General features: G+C 32.8%; 1 long non-coding RNA gene across 20 annotated transcripts in view; it reads left to right on the forward strand.

Annotated features, from left to right (window-relative positions):
• LOC120598611 (uncharacterized) overlaps positions 1-12,643 on the forward strand; it is a 380,220-nt gene that overhangs the window by 325,524 nt on the left and 42,053 nt on the right. The window lies entirely within an intron of this gene.

Genomic DNA, 12,643 nt, shown 5'->3' on the forward strand with positions numbered 1-12,643 from the left:
TTTTGGATACTTATCCACATATCTGTATTATGTAAATATGTTAAGTACCACAGTATCTTCTTTATCCTTTATTATTGTGCTCTTCAGAATTTAAGCTAAAAATAATAGAAATATTAAACTAGATCTGGGCCAGTCATAGACATCCATGTAAAGTAATATTTTAATGCACTATAGCATCTTGCCTGAATATACTACATTCGAATTCAGATTCATAAAGAAAATTAAAGGATATAAAGTTGGAAACACTCATTTTCCAGGCAAAAAAATTCAGATCGATAAAAATCTAGTGATTTTCTTAACATCACAGAACTAACTAGTAGATTGAGCTCCAGAATGATGTTTTCTATCTTTTTAGCCCAGCATTCTTTCTTCTGATTTACAAAGTCAACTTGTTTTAAGGAAGATTCTTAATTATGATTTACATTTGAATATATTCAGCTGATCTTCAGGCATACTCATGAGTTTTGACATTGAGTTTATTTAGAAAAAAAATTTAAGCCATAAGAATGTTGATTATAATTAGATATAGGGAGAGGTCCTGGACATTTCAACTTTTGAATGAAAGGATATGGAAATGTGAAGGGGAAAATAACAGTGAGGGCTCTCTGAAAGTATTTCTAGAGCAAAAGAAAATAAACAAAAATAGTCAAGAAAGAAGATGACTTGGAATACAAAGAAAAATGGTAAGCAAAGAAACAAGTACAACTTACGTTTAGTACCAACTAACTAAACGTAGATGTATGACACTAAACTGATACTAAAAAGCCAGATCTAGACATGGGTGTTGGCAAGGGTAAAGTGAAAAGGAGTTAAATGAAAGCATGATAAAATTCTGGCCTTATTTGAGAAGAGGTTGTAGTAAGTGATGAACTTTAGATTTTGATACAAAACTGTACTGTAATCAAAAGGGAAATAAGAATAAAATAAGATATAAAATTTCCAAATCATCAGATGAAAGCAAAAACACAAGGAAGACAAATACAATAAAAATATTGAAAATAAAAGAATAGGAAGCAATAAAGCAAATGTTTATCAAATCGCTATAGGCTGAACAATATTAATCTGAGATACAATAATATGCAAAGTTCAAAGATCCTAATGGAAGAGAATTTTTTTGTGATAAAAAAGTTACACTGATGAAAATAGAAAGTAAAAAATCAACAATCATTAATTAAAGACTTCAACATGATTTTTCCCAAATCAACAGAACAATTTCCCCAACCATTTTCATATCATACAGCAGCTTTATGTAAGATAGATTTAATTTTATTTATATATTTATTTATATTTATTTGTATAAATCACTTAAATATTTTAGAACTAATATTTTAACGTGGTAGACAGGACCTAAATATAATACCTTAGATTGTCCTTGCCCTTCATTCATGTTTAAATTCATGTCATTTGGTGCTATACTGGAATAATGAACTATAAATTTGTTGAAGTGTTTGCTATTGTTTCTGGCAATGAATTAGAAGAAGAGCATGAGTGGGCAAGGACAAACCCTACTTCAGAAGTTTTCCAATTATAATGAACAATTTTTCATTCTTTCTCAGAATGTACTTAGCATTCTCATGAATCTGTGGATTAACCAGATTCTTTGCAAAAAAGGTTTTTGAAATATGTAACAGCTATGACAGCCAAATAATTCTAAATGAGACGTTAGCAGTATTCTTCTAGCTCTAAAAATAGTAAGAAATTCTTCAATGTTTCAGTTCTAATTTTTCCTCACGCTAATTAGATGAGATTTTAATCTTAGAAACAACCCTACTATGTTTTATTTCTAATTTAATTGGCATATCTGATCTTTATTTGTGCTTTAATGACACAAAAGAATGGCAATTACAACAATTACAATGAATTCTCATGCTTGGGGCCCATGCCATAGGACCATTAGAGGTACATCGGTTTATCAGTCATAGTACACTGTTGGTAATTAACTCCTCTTCAGCCACGTCTCACATGTATCTTGTTCTGCATCAGGAAGAACTCAGACTCAAGAAAAATTTCCACAAAAACAAATGTCATTCACGTTGTAAAACTAACTTGACAGGAATACACATTTTTATCCTGAGGAAATAGCTCTCCACAATATAGATGACCGTTATGATAAAGTGTCCATAATCATGAGTCACACCTTGCACTAATAAATGCAATGTTAGATTTAGAAATATTAACAAATTGGTAGATATAATCTCTCTAAAATATTTATACCTTTATGACTTTACTGTCAAATTTTTGAATAAATAATCCATTTATACGTAATTTCTCTTATAGTATAAACTTCCTAATTAATACACTAAACTTATCCCAATGCAGTTAAATAAAAGAATAATTCTCAATCAAAAATCTAAAAGTATATATCTCTATTGGTTTTGAAAAAGTCAAATATACAACTGGGGGAATTTTGTAACAATAATTCTTTTTTAAAAAAATAGATTGCTCAGTTATAAAACTGTTCTTTTTAAAAGGAGGCTTATACACACACATATATACATGCAATACATTTAGTTTCAAACACCCCCATGCAATAAAACCTGCTTTGATACTAAAATTATTAATAATTACTAAGTTTCTAAAGAACCTTATAATTTTTAAATTGTAAGTCTGAATGTAAAGCAGGCTTGCAGATGGGTGGAGAGAGAACAATACACAAAGCCAAAAGAAATGCCTGGAATGTGATTGGTTTTTGGACTTTGTGCAAACACATAGTGTGATGCCTACAGAGGAGGCTGCAGAAAGAGAGAGTATAATAACAAATTTTGCTGTTTTAAGTTTTAAAAAGCTATTTTATAACAATGTGAAATAATTGTGAATTTAGTTTACAGTTCGGTCAAGAATAGTTCACCTTAAATGCTCTCAGATATTTCTCTTGCCCTTATCACCTTAACTGGTCACTCTCCCAGAATGGGTTGTGTTTATAAGTCATAAAATGCTTCTTCATGACTTTAATGGCCTGTAAACTCATGTGAAATTTATATGTTTAAATCTTGTCCAAAATGAATCACATCTGTTTTTGTTTTTGTTTTTGTTTTGAAAATGTGGCCAATTAAAAACATTCAACACAAGATGAGAACTAAAAATGCTTTAGCTGGCTTAATGATACAGAAGAAAAGGATATGAAAAGATATACAATTTTGACACTATGGACACTATCCCATTATATTTTCAATTTTAATATCAGCAAAAAATATTAAAACCAAAATTTGGATTACACGTCACCGAGCGGCAAAGCTGTTTCCAATCACGAAGCAAAGAGAAACTTTCTTTGTTTCTTAAGACAAAAATAAAATCCTTCATTCTAACTGTGAATGAGAAGTAATAAGCAAAGTTTTCAGAGACTTGATATTAAGAAAACTGTTATTAATTAAAAGCAAGCTTATTATACAAATGGAATCGTAGTAAATCAGGCCCAAGTCAAATAGCCTTGAAGAGCTAGAATACTTATATATTTTCCCTTTTTTCTGCTGCTTCTTCTATATAATATTTTAGGACATGTTTGTTATTTCCTGATTCTTTCTTGTTTATAGTGGGTTATTGAATAGGAATGGAAGACTGAAAAAATATTGTAGCATTAGTTTTGGTAAGATTGTGTTAACAACTACCATTCAACATATATAAGGATCAAAAATGATACATGTTTATTTCTCATATGCTTACTAGTTCAAGGAAGGGGCTACTTTTCAGCAGGCAGTTTTCTTCTTGTGGTAATTCAGGGACCCAAGTTCCTTTCATCTCATGACTCTGCCAATCCAGAGACAGAGTTCTTTATTTTATTTTGTTTTGTTTTGTTTTATTTTATATTTTATTTTTTTGCTTTTGTGCCAAGGACCCATCTGTCACTCTGGTCAAGCCTAACGATCCTTTTTAAAGGATGATATTTTTAAATACATAAAATATGTAGGATTGTAAAGGATAGCAATTGTGTTGACATAGATTTATCAAAATGTATATAAAATGGAATTTATGACTACGTATATGTGATTTTTAATTGACATTAACTAAATCTAGCAGCAAAATTCTAATAACTACCATAATTCTGAAGTAGTGATAAAGGAAAACTATATTTTGAGATATCTGTAGCAGCAGAAATGTGATATGAAATACTGTGATTTCAGCTGGCAACCAAGTCATAAGTATTACTAATGCTATTGGGATTTTTTTATTGCCATCAAAAGTGAGAGAAATGCTAACTTTCAGTTGAAGCCTAGTTAAAAGATATAATTTTCTCCTTCCTAAGTTCATGAACCCCCTGAACTCTGTCCGCAAGCCTCTAGGGGCTAAAATTCTCTGCCCTTATCTGCTCTAAACTAGCAGGAGGAAAAGTGAGTGTGGAGGAGGTCTTCCTTCTTTTATAAATCGTGTCCCCCAAATGGCACACATGACTTTTCTTCAGCCAGGATTCTGTCATTTAGCCACATCTAACTATAAAGGAGACAATGTGAGGGGAATATATACATTTTAGTTAATAGTAAACAAATAAGATTTATAAGATACTTGTAAAACTTACTTTCTCTGAATCATAGTTGCACTGGGATATTGTAATTCATTAACCGAGTCAACAGTTCATCGTGGGATTTACCATGGAACTGACACTGTCCTATGTGCTGGGGATACTATAATCAATAGCTGGATAAAGTCTTTCTGTTCATAGAAATTTTATTTTTATTGAGGTAGAGGAGGAAAAGAGAAATGCACAAACAAGGAACTAAATAGTAAGTCTTAATGGCATGACATCCCTAAGACACCATCCGAGATCAACGAACATTTACGTTTCTTGAGTCAGGTCTTTCTGTGTCTTTTTATTGGTCATGCCAAATATTCAGAAGATCATAACTATCAAAAAGGTGATCTTGGTCCCGAGAACGGAAAGAGCTGAATCTAAATAAGGCATTCAGCTTCTTAGAACAGGTCCATACTAGGGCAGTGGGAAGGGAAGCCACTGATTTTGTGGAAAATATTTTCTAGTAGTCCAGTCAATTTACAGACCTAAAAGAAGTCAAATTTCGATCCTGTTAAATCCCTAGCTCTTTACAATTGCCTTTTCCTTGCGTTTTCTACACTTTTAATGTTTTGTCTTTTAGTTTCCATGCTCTTTTTGATTTATTGATAACCTTAATAAAATGTACTGGCAAAGTGGGATGAAAATTACTATTTCAATAATGTAGTATATAGAGCAAGTATTATCTGGCTCTGGTATACTAAATTCTAGAAACAAGCTGGCTTTTTAAACCTAATAACAATATATTAATGACTCATATTTATGATTTGTAGAGAAGGCTGATAAATGCCTGATAAGACCCAAACAAAACCTGATGGTAATGCTAAGGAGAAAAAGAATGATTGTCCTTGGAAATTTAAAAAAAGAAAAATTCTAAGTGGAGTTAAAGTATGGGCTGGAATTTTGGAAACATAGTATTTCTAGAGGTAGAGACCTAAGGCAATGCCACCCCAGAAAATACTGTGAACAAAGTAATAGAATAAAAGCATGTTCTAGAAATGAATGTCCTGGGTTGACTATAATACAGGATTCATGAAGGAGAAAAAAGGATCAAGTCTGGAAAATGTTATAAGGGTCAGATCATGGACGATCTCAAGGTTCTGCCAAGCATTTGGTGCATGCACGCGTGTGCACGCGTTCACACACACACACACACACACACATCCCTGGTAACAAAATAACTGATGTTAGTATGAGGAATAGAGAGGAAGGAGAGAAACTGGTTATATTACTGTGAAATCCAGAGAAGAATGGATAAGTTCCTGAATAAAGGCATTGGCTACAGAGGGAAAATGAATGGATTAATTAGAGAAATAATTCAAATTTAAAACTAATAGGTAATAACAGTCCATTTGTTTTCAGGAATAAGTGAGATAGAGAAAACTGAGGGAGTGGTTTCTAGTTGATTAACCTAGAGGATAGTGGTGCTATGTAAACCATGGTGGAAGACAGAGGCAGTGTGACAGACCGAGGGAAATAAGATAATAAGCTCAGATGAAGGAGACATTTCAGGTTTGCTGTGTAAGCAAGACATGCCTTTTACACTCAGAGAAACAGTTGAGGGTATAAGTCTGAAACTTAAGAGGGGCCAGGGTTTGAATCATAGGTCTCCTGGGAACTATTTGGGAAGTGTGAGTAATATCAGTTAAAAAAGGATTGTCAAATAGAACATCAATCAATTTTAAATCACCTAGGAAAGCAGTTCCATTGAGCAATCATGACCTTCTCATACTAGCTGCATTTTTTAAAAAATTATTTAACTCAATAATAGATGAGAAAAAAAGAAACTTCAAAAGACTTGCTGGAGTAAGGATTTTATAAATGTGCCCTGCTTTATTTTCAGGGACGGGATTAAAATACAGTTTTATTTTCCCTCTTTTGTTCTTATTTTTCTTTTTAAATTACGACAAGTGTGTCATTGTCAGTAGTTTCACTTAAATATTGAAGAACAATTTGAGAGCTCAATGAGTAAATGCTTCATGAAGCAAAATTGGGTCACATGTCCATTTCTAAACTAGTCGCTAGCAAAGGGAATGGGACTACACTTTGGACCAACATTCTTTTCTTTGAGAAAGAGCAGAATTCATCTCATCAAGATAACTAGCCCTGCGTGTATTGGATGTGGGGTAGTGGTTACCTAAAAAAATTCAGGATTCTCTTGGAAAGAAAGGAAAAATGGACATTGTAAAGGCAAAAAGTAGTATCCGTCATATCATGATTATTTGGTTAAATGAATAAGAACAACAAAAGTTTATTTCAACCTTTATTATTGCACATTATTCTAAAATGATTAGTTCTTATTTGAAATGAATAGAGTTTATAAATGATTTTGTCTCCGGGGTTATAACTTTAGATTATCATGAATCATCATTACAAAAAAAAAAAAATTACACATGTAAAAAGTATAGAGAATTGAACTGAATAAGACATCAGAAGATATATTGGAAAATATTTCAATTAATTTTTATGATATATTTATAATATTTTAAGAATATTATTCCACAAGGGAAGGATGTTGTTTGTTTTGTTACTGGTGAATGTCCAATGCCTAAAACAATGCTTTACACACAGTAGGCTCTCAACAAATATCTGTAGAAAGAATAAATGAGAAAAATATTTATATCACATTAGTCATGACTTTTATTCCTCTGGAAAAAAAGAGAATGCTCTCTAAATATGTTATTTCTGATTATTAGGTATTTAATTTGCTCTGATTCTACTAATCCCTTTTGTGAAGTTCTTTCTAAATTTTACTACGTGTGACCCTCTCATTTGCCCTTCAACTTCATCCAGAGTTCTGGGTTTCGTCATATTGGATCGTTTCCCTTCTTGGCTTTCAAATATCCTGGTATAATTTGTTTTGAGTGGGCAGAACTATATTCTTTTTGATAGTCAACTTCCTTGAACTCCACTTTCCAAGAGAAGCCCAAGGATTCACTGTACTAGTTTTCAAGCTTGATACAATTAGCTTCCTAAAAGTTAATTTTCTTAATCTCACCAACATTTCTATTTCCTTCCCTCAGGGAAAGGAATTCAATTTCATCAACTTGTGATTGTTTCCTCCAGGTTTCCTTCTACTATTAGGAGCCCATCTAAATTTTCCCTGTGAGCCAGTATCGGATCTGATGTCTGCCCTGGGAAATGTTATCACAGTCTTTATCACAGAAGACCATGCTATGAGACCTCATTCTTTCCAAACTACTCTGTCATCAGTATTCTCACTTTGATATGTACCTGTCAACCTACATCTTTATTTAAAATTGCTTTAAGTTGGCTAAAGAAAACGTTATTAACCTTTCCTTGGTTTAGTGATTTACAAGATTTATGTTAGATTTAGAATATCCTTGTTTCAGGTGTTCTTACTATGTTAATTTTAATTCCAAATAATCAATTACTATATCTTTTTTTCTGGATTTATGAGGGCATTAATTTTAGAAATAATTATGGAATGCTCTCCCTTCCCTAAGCCAGTTCCAAGTGCCATTCTACTAGTTGTCAGGTATTTTAATAGCATCTTAACTCTGGCCCTAAGATGAGACCTTCAGATACTCCTGATTAATTCCATCATTCAAAAGTCACATCAGAGCATATTTGCATAGTTGTATGATAATTTCCTTACAAAGGAATATGGTAATATAATAAAGAGACATTTTAAATGTATTATGTAATGGTCATTGAAACATGTAAATGTCCCTGTCCACAGTGGACAATTTCATAAAAATAAAAACATCAAAGAAAATGAGCATTTAACAGAAAAAGGATAAAAATCTTCAACTGGTTTGTATTAGAAAAAAAGTACATGAAAGAAGATTTGGTGAGAGCCTAGGGAGGAATTAAATGAATGGCTAAATCTATTTAATGGATTAAACAAGAAGATATTGAATGACTAAATAAGATAAGAAATAATCATTTTATAAAAACTTAAAAGTGCCTCAAATGATTTTTTATTAATTTTTTTTATTTCTTCTACTAAAATATTTTGTGTGTTACTATGTGTGACTTCAAAGAACACAGATAAGAAACATGTGGTCTTTGACAAGAAGATTATAGTCTTGGAATGAGAGATAGTTTATACAAGGCTTTATTTTCTCTCTTTTATTGAATGTCTATGATAGAAATCATAGTGAGTATGCTGAGAATGCAAAGAAAGTTTGGTAGAGGGGTCATATCCTTAGAAGTATGAGGAAATGATCAGGGTTAAGAATATCTATTTATACATATTTGAAAATCATCTTAAGATTGTGTTGACTGCATGAAGACAAGGGTATTCCATTGCTGTAAAGTATATCTCAAGCCTAGAGTGTGAGAGGAAAGCATTAGAGAGATAACCACAGGCTAGACTGTGGATATTTTCATTGAAAGTTCAGTCTCTGAAGCACCGAAATCTTTGGTTCTTTATATAAGGACACATTTGCCAAAACAAATCACCAGGACACAGGTTTGGCTAATGGCTAGCATGTTGTTGGGTTGTTGGACCACGAGAGACTGATAGATCTGAGCAAGGTATTTGGAATTTGAAAGCTACTGGGTTGATAACTTCTGCCACCTTGAAGGGCTGCGGGTTATAGCATGAATCAGCAGTGTGTTTATGGTGGGAAAAAATGTCAAGTGTTATTTCCTTTCGGGATGTTCTCCTGTCTATGATTCTGGTCAAGATATTTCCTCAATGGCACTTGCATCTATGCCAACATGTCTTAAATGTTCTAATAGTTATTTTCAAGTTAATGTCGATGAAATGTTTCATTTTTTAAACAATTCCTTAAAAGAACCAGGTAATAACTTTTACTTCAATAATATTTTTTAAATTAATTAATTAATTTTTTATGGTGACATTGGTTAATGAAATCCAATAAGTTTCAGCTGTACACTTTAACAGTAAGGCATATATATACTTACACTGTGTGTTCACCTCTCATTGTTAGATTTCTTTATGTCACCACATATTTGACCCCCTTTACCTCGTCTACCTCCCCCCACCCTCTCCTCCCCAGCCCGCGGTAACCACTAGTCTATTGTCCATGATCATGAGTCTCTGTTTGTCTCGTTCATATGCTACTTTTAGGTTTATATCCCGCATATAAGTGATATTATGTGATTTTCAATTTTTTCTGTCTGGCTTATTGCGCTTAACATGATTATCTTAAGGTTCATCTATGTTGTTGCAAATGGCAGTATTTCATCTCTTCTTATGGCTGAGTAATATTCCATTGTATATATGTACCACAGCTTCTTTAGCCTGTCATCTATTGTAGGACACTTCAGTTGCTTCCATGTCCTGATCACTGCGAATAATGCTGCTATGAACATCGGTGCGCAAATATCTTTTCAGATATGGGTTTTCAAGTCTTAGGGGTAAATACTCTGTAGAGGGATTGCTGGATCATATGGTAGATCAATTCTTAGTTTTTTGAAGAACCTCCATACTGTTTTCCACAGTGGCTGTACCAATTTGCAGTCCCACCAGCAGTGTATGAGGGTTCCTTTATCTCTGCATCTTCACCAGCATTTGTTATTACTTGTCCTGTTGATTACAGCTATTCTAACAGGTGTGAGATGGTATCTCATTGTGGTTTTGATTTGCATTTCCCTAATAACTAGTGATATTGAGTATCTTTTCATATATTTGTTGGCCATTTGTATGTCCTCTAGGGAGAAGTGTCTGTTCAGATTTTTTGATTGGATCATTTGTTTTTTGTTGTTGTTGTTATTGAGTCATGTGAGTTCTTTGTATATTTTGGATATTTCAATAATATTTTTGAAAGGTTTGGTTTTGACTTTTATGGATGGTTACTAAAAGAAACCCTCTTATGATATACACATTCATATAAATACACTTTAGCGTCTCCCAAGTTAAAAATGAGTTCTAGGTGCCCCTAGACACCATACTCTATTTCAGTTGTATTCCCATCTCTCTCTAACCCTGTTCAAAGCAAACCTTCTCAAAAGAGTTATTTATATTTACCATCTCTCTTTTCTCAGCAACTACTCTCTCTTCAGCCTACACCAATATGGCTTCATTCCCAAGTGTGACCCATAATGTGCCATTTAACCCACACTTGTCAAGATCACTCACAATCTCTAGGATGCTAAATCCATCTGTTTTTCATCCTCTTGCTAGACCATCTAGTAGCATTTGACAGTTTGCCTTTCCTTCCCTCTTGAAACACGTTTTCTTCTTGGTTTTAATGATACCACACTGTCATAGCACCCATATTAATCATTGTGGGTAGTGGACTTATATTTTTCTCTTTACTATTAGGTATATAAATGTAGAATCATTATGTTGTATGCCTGAAACTAATTATGGTGTATACCTGAAACTAGTATAATATTATATGTCAAATATACTTTAATTAAAAACAAAGTTCTTATAACCATAGACCTAATTATATACAGTTGTGTGTCTAAGTATGTTTTTTAAAAAGATTTAAACTGTTAACAGTGTCAAATAAAGAGCATTTATATTTATATACAGATTACTTAAAGATGCACATAATTCTTATAAAATAAAAAACTAGAGAGAATGAGGGCAACAATAAAAATCAAGCTCATAAAAGCCCAAGAGACTATATACAGTTGAATTTTCTTTCAAGTAAAAAGAATACATTTTCTTAGACAAAGGCTTTTATTAACCTTGAGATCCAGCAGCAGCTGCTATAAAACATTACTAACAAGAATACATGGAACAGCTTATCACTATAGGCCTGTGATGTAATCACAGAACCACTGGATGTGAACCAGAGCAGGTGGATTAAAAATTATGGCATTGTATCTTAGCTGTCTAGAGGATGATTAGGTTAGACATCTGCAGGCAAAGGAAGCCCAGCACTCATATAGTTTTTCAAATAAATATCTTGTTTTTGAATATGTTTCATAGGGATATTATTAACCAAACAGTAAGTGGTTGAGAATTGGCAAATGGAAAATTTTACCAATAGATGTCTCTAACTAAAGTTGAATTCTACCTATTTTCCGAAAGAGTGGAAATGGAATGCTGACAGCTTTTATTGTGGCATTTTATTCTTTCGGAGAGGATTAGTTATGTTCAAGTCTGAAAGGTCAGTGAAATTCTTGGTTTGGAAAAGGTTTCATAGAAATTAGACTGTCATGGAGTTTGTACAGCAAATATCACTTCCTTATGTGACTTTTCCGAGATTAAAAATTATCCCAAAGTTCTTAAAATAGCTGTCTGATGAATCAATATAGAATAAAAAGTTTTCTTAAGTTAAAAAATAAATATAAATCAATTAAGAAGACCCATAGTAATTAGGCAATTGGTATTTGTCTATTTAATTAAAATTTATCAGCATGTAATATGTATCAAAAATTTTGTTTTAAACTCAGATATTCTACATCTAGCAGTCAGTCCAATGAAAATAATTAGAAATATGTACAAGGAGTTATGGAAAGGACACTAATTGAACTGCATGGCTCTCTTCACAACCCAAAGCAGAGCCTGAGACAAGGATTTGTGCTAGTGTGGTAATACCAGGATGGAGGGATGAAGGATAGGAGAGACTGAGGCATGGAGAAAAAGCTATAATAAGTGTCTGTTGTTGAAGTCACCAACTGGGGCTTTATCCCACCTGGGATCTCTTCAAGAGTCTGTATAATCCTTCTCAGAATTTTTCTCTCAAAGACCAACTGGGAGAAGAATTCATCCCTGAGGGGTCATCTCCCATTGGTAAGGGCTACTGTGCAGGCATCACCTCTCTTCACCATCTGCCTATATTCTTCATGGATTAATGCCAATTCCTGGGCATCCTTGGCTTCATAACTAGAGAAAGACACCTGTTATTAGCCTAGACTATTAAAGCCCAAACGAAACTATCTACTACAGTTGTTGCTAGAATCAATACTGAAGTCTGGAGCATGGTGGCGGGACATCAAAGGCATTTAAGACACTAATTATGGTGGTCATTTTCAAATAAAATTTAAAAATTGGGAAATGACTGAATAAACCAGATATATACAAAAATGAATTTTGGTTATATATTTATAATGAATTGCCTATATGACAAAATGTTTTGCAGCCACTTAGATATATTTAAAAGAATATTTAATGGCTTTGGGAAATTGTTCATAGTATTAAATGAATAAAACAGATAATAAAAATATTTATGTCTTAGTCATTTGCATATA

This window comes from Pteropus medius, unplaced genomic scaffold (genome assembly GCF_902729225.1).
Source record: "Pteropus medius unplaced genomic scaffold, Ma_sr-lr_union100, whole genome shotgun sequence".
NCBI lineage: Eukaryota > Metazoa > Chordata > Mammalia > Chiroptera > Pteropodidae > Pteropus > Pteropus medius.